General features: G+C 37.8%; 1 long non-coding RNA gene across 1 annotated transcript; it reads right to left on the minus strand.

Moving 5' to 3' along the window:
- Positions 1 to 2,094: 2,094 nt before the first annotated feature.
- LOC103655678 (uncharacterized) lies at positions 2,095 to 4,144 on the minus strand. Its single transcript, XR_002264576.1, has 7 exons — positions 4,100 to 4,144; positions 3,283 to 3,342; positions 3,084 to 3,146; positions 2,938 to 3,009; positions 2,678 to 2,740; positions 2,243 to 2,479; positions 2,095 to 2,158 (listed from the first exon to the last, which is right to left on the minus strand). It is a non-coding gene; the product is annotated as an uncharacterized lncRNA (long non-coding RNA).
- Positions 4,145 to 5,007: the final 863 nt, after the last annotated feature.

Genomic DNA, 5,007 nt, shown 5'->3' on the forward strand with positions numbered 1-5,007 from the left:
CAGCTCGTTATCATAGGATGCTACAACATTTAGTTTCGAGTTGTAGCACATTTTTATCCGTTGCAAGCAATAAACCAATAAAAATATTTGAATATTTTATTTTGAGGTTAAGATTACAACAAGCTGAACAATGCACATTTGATATTTCTGGAATCATCCACACACACATGGCAAATAAGCAAAATATATATATTTAAAATCAATAGTTGCATTACAAAAAGTTGATCCATAGTTTTCATATATAATTGCACACAACATGGAGACTGAGACTAAGCTGCTAATTAGAGGGTGCAGACGAGAAAAAAGGTTGTTCAACTGTGGACATTTTTTCTAGAAATCTGACCAGAGGCAATTATCCCTAGCGCTGGCGATGACAATCCTTTGAATGGAGGGGATAGCTAGGGGCATAACAAAGCTCCACCTCCACAGTAAGTGCCGCAACATGGGAGCGCCAGGTTTATTACAAAGAAAGTTCGAAGTACATATTCATGCATCCTTAAATCTTTCGTTGCCACTGTGTTTTGCGCTGAGGATGGGCACAAGCACGTCTAAAGTTCATCAGCTCTGCAAAAGCAAAAGCAAGCAAGGAAAAAGGTAAAACAACAGTTCAATTAAAAAGAAAATATCCAACCTTCTTTCTGAGACCGTTACATGTCTAGCCCTATCTGGAGTTGACTGTCCAGTGGAGTGTCACCTGGTGCATCATAATCATCAATTTAGACTTTAAAATACATATTCTATCAATTTTGTTGTCACGAAACAAATCATATTCCTTACAAAGCATGCATCTCATAGAATGCAAGGAAACAAAGAATAGTAAAAAATACAGATGAGTGCACCACCTAACTTTTTAAATTATATTTCCTATTAAGTGTCAAAATTTCTATCAAATCACTTGGTGAACCCTTAGAAGATACTCGTGTTGTCAATAAGTTTCTAAGAGTTGTGCCACCCCAGTTCAATCAAGTTGCTATCTCAATCGAGATGTTCTGTGATGTCAAGACACTTTCAGTTGAAGACCTAGTTGGAAGGCTTCGGGCAGCTGAAGATCGGTTTGAAGACAAACTGGAGCAAGTCACAGACAAAGCAGGAAGACTGCTACTAGCTGAAGAGGAATGGTTGGAGAAACACAAGCCAAGGTTTCAGTCCAATTCACACAAGAACAGTAATAGTGGAGGGACAAACCAGTGGAAGGCAAAGGTTTCTAACAAATCTGAAGGTGCTAGCTCCAGTAGTCCTCACAAGGTCAAATTGACATCACAAGGAACACCCAGAAGAAAAGGGAGATGCAGAAACTATGGCATCTATGGTCATTGGGCAGAAGACTGTAAAAGACCAAAAAGAGATAAGAAGGATCACAAACAGCAGGAGGCAAATGTTGCAGTTGGAGATGTGGAGAATGCAGCACTACTCTTCGCTGAGGTGCAAGACTCATTAGGTGGAACTTCTCAGGAAATACACCTGTCTGAAGAAAAAGTATTGCCTGTAGTCTGTTCATATGAAGTCTGGGTATTAGACACTAGAGCTAGTAACCACATGACAGGCACCAAGTCTACACTTACTCAACTTGATGACATTGTCAGTGGGTCAGTGAAGTTTGGTGATGGGTCTACTGTCAAAATCTGTGGACTAGGTTCAGTGGTGATGAAAACCAGACAAGGTGACCACAAGGTACTCACTAGTGTGTACTACATTCCACAATTGAAAAGCAACATAATTAGTCTTGGACAACTAGAGGAAGCAGGCTGTGACATCAGACTATTTGATGGTAGACTGAAAGTATTTGATCCAGAGTATAACCTATTGGTCAGTGCACCTCGCACTTGGAACAGACTGTACACAGTACAGTTGAGTGTGATACCTCCAGTTTGTTTGCTGTCAAAGCTAGATGATGCAGCTTGGCTATGGCATTCAAGATTTGGTCACACAAACCCCCTACTATGGTTTTATTAGTGTCATATATCACTGAGGGCTTCCCATATGAATGGCCCTGCCCAAATTTATATATGTACATCTAACACACTGATGTCTCCTAACCTATTAGCTCAAACTTGATGTCTCTATTCATGGGAGATATAGAGTATTTATGGGGCCAATTAAATACCTTAGCAATCCCGGTGCTATTATTCATCCCATGTTATCAGTTAACCTTTTCAATCTACAAAAGGAATGAATTAGAATACTTTAACCAAATGCAATAATGAGGAGAATAATGTCTTGTTAAGTGAAGTGATGAACTTACACAACTTGAAGGCCATGCAATTGGATTATTGCCTACTTGTCCAAGAACCTTGAAGTTGTTATATGGCCTTATTAGTGGTTCATCGCGCACAGATACCAGACTAACACGCACCATCCAAAATTCTTTGCCTAAAGCAACATCTCCAACTTTGGTTTTGGGGTCCTGGCTAAGTACTCTGCCTAAGGCAACCTTCCTGTTTGGATATCTTGTGCTCTTTAAGAAAATATCTGTGGAAACCTACAAGTGAATTTTGGATGTTAGTGGTTAGCAAGTAGCTATAAATATGCAGGATGCATAAGAATTTTTACTAATAAATAGTTACTTGATGGTTCTTATTTGGTGCATAATTAGAGGATTTCCGAGACGTGTAGACTACACTGAGTTTCAAAAGGACCACATTGATCACCTTGGCTGCATTAGTACTGTTGTTTTTACCTTTATTGATGCAGAAACTCTACTAGCATGGAGTGCTTCACGTCGTGACTGTGGTGGCTTGCTCTGCATTTAAAGAACACACATCAGTGAACTACTATGGAACGTAGTTTAGGAAATCTGATGCTTGCTGCTACTTTCAGCATGTATACACTATCATATAAACTAGATTTCTAACATGGACAAAAATATGATTGCTTTAGTATGGCCTTAGGGTTTAGTAAATCTATGATTGCAGTTCCTCGTACTCATAATGTACTAACCTTATCCTGAATTTTAGAACATTTGTAGTGTGAGTGCAGTTCCTAGTACTCATCATCTTCGTTTTCATCCTCCTGTAGAGTTATTGGATAAATGACAGCTTGAAAATTTTAAAACTAGGATGGAATTCATGGTAATGCATTCATACCATTGTGTTATTCCGTTCACCAAACATACTAGAATCTTCACTACGAAGTTGACAATAAATTCGCTGTTATAGGGAAATATATATATATATATATATATATATATATATATATATATATATATATATATATATATATATAAGATTCAGATATATGTGCAAAAAAATCAGTAAACTTATATATTTTCATAGAGATACATACTTGTCGTTTCATAGCAGGACGAACATCTGTTGGTGGCGATAAAGGAGCATCTAGATAGCCCTGTAATAGCATAAAAACATTAGGACATAAAAACATCTTATGTCCTAAACCCTAAATATTGAAGATTTCAATAGAATTGACACTCTGCAAAAGAGTAAATATGTTTATCTGTGCCTATGCAGTTAGATGGTATGAACTGTATTTGCCAGAGGTCCAATGCTGTTAATATGTTTATCTGTGCTGGTAAATGTGACTAGGACCCATCATCTATTATGTACGGCACTAAGTTCATGAGTAGACCTATACCATCGTAGTGTGTGTTGCTGGCATTGGAATTGTTTTAGACAATTCAGACTAGTTCTGGTCACAGTAGACACATATACTGGATCCTTTAGAGCTAGTGTGATTGACCCTGCCAAGGTGACCAGGTGTGCGCTCCAGAATGCGGCCTCTGTAGCTGGAATGGTCCTAACCACACAGGACATTGTTGTTGAGAAGCCAAAGCCGAAGCCTCAAGTGGCAGAGCCACCAGAGGGAGCCCTTACCATTTAAAACTTAACGTTCTTGAGGCTGCTGTCCAGAAGGTTCAGATCAGTTGAAAGGGTAGAACTTTGGTTTGAGAATTTTGGTTCAGATCCACTAGGAGTTGTAGAGTAGGATTGCTATTTTGCAGACGAAGAGTAATTTTACTATGGTATGAACTTATCCGAATCAAAGACATTTGCATCACCATTTTTTTTAAAATAAGCTCATGGCGATGCTGGATTGTACGAGCAAGTACAGTAGTAAACTTATATATTTTCATAGAGATACATACTTGTCGTTTCATAGCAGGACGAACATCTATTGGTGGCGATAAAGGAGCATCTGGATAGCCCTGTAACAGCATAAAAACATTAGGACATAAAAATGCTAAGTCCATGCAATCTTTAGTGAGTTAGAAATAAGGTTATTTGGATTTACATGTTGCCTTTTCTGTCGCTCCACGGTATGTTGCAAATCTAGTATAGTATCATCTTGCTTCTGGACATGCTTTTGAAGTTTTTCCAATTCAAGTCTAAGTGATACTACATCTTCACTGGATGTTTCATCCAAAGTGGTTACATTTAGATGCTTCATACGGTTTGATGTCGAGGCATCAAAAACTTGTTTTGGATTTGGAACAAGGCCCAGACCATGTATATGGCCAGGCTTTTCCTTTCCTAATATTCTGTTTAGTGCATCTCCTTCCCATGCATCCTTTCCGTTACTAGAGTCCGCTAAATCAGGTTGTTGTGCTAAAAGTTCCTTCAATTCACCCTTGCAAGAGAATAACAATACTCAATAAACACCATGGAAGAACAATTGGATTTGAAAAAAAGTAAATGAAACATTTTTTGCAATTACTGTACCACATGTGCATTTCTGTTATTGCCGATGTTAGACTTGTGTGTATGGATATACAAAACATCCCTATGAGGGTATTTCTTTTCAGGATCTTGTTCCCTCTGTAAACATGTTAATAAAAATATAACTAAGGTAATGAAATTAACATGGATTTTTGACATTTGTAAAGAACATGCTGTGAATTATAATTGCAAAAATAATACCAATTCTTCTCTATTCCGAGCAAAGTTTTTTGTTCCAGATGTATGCATTGACTTTCTTCTTGTACAATTTATCCTATTGGCCTCACTTAAATCCTACGAAACAAAGAGTATATAGGAACAAAAGTAAATTAGATGG

This window comes from Zea mays, chromosome 8 (genome assembly GCF_902167145.1).
Source record: "Zea mays cultivar B73 chromosome 8, Zm-B73-REFERENCE-NAM-5.0, whole genome shotgun sequence".
Lineage (NCBI taxonomy): Eukaryota > Viridiplantae > Streptophyta > Magnoliopsida > Poales > Poaceae > Zea > Zea mays.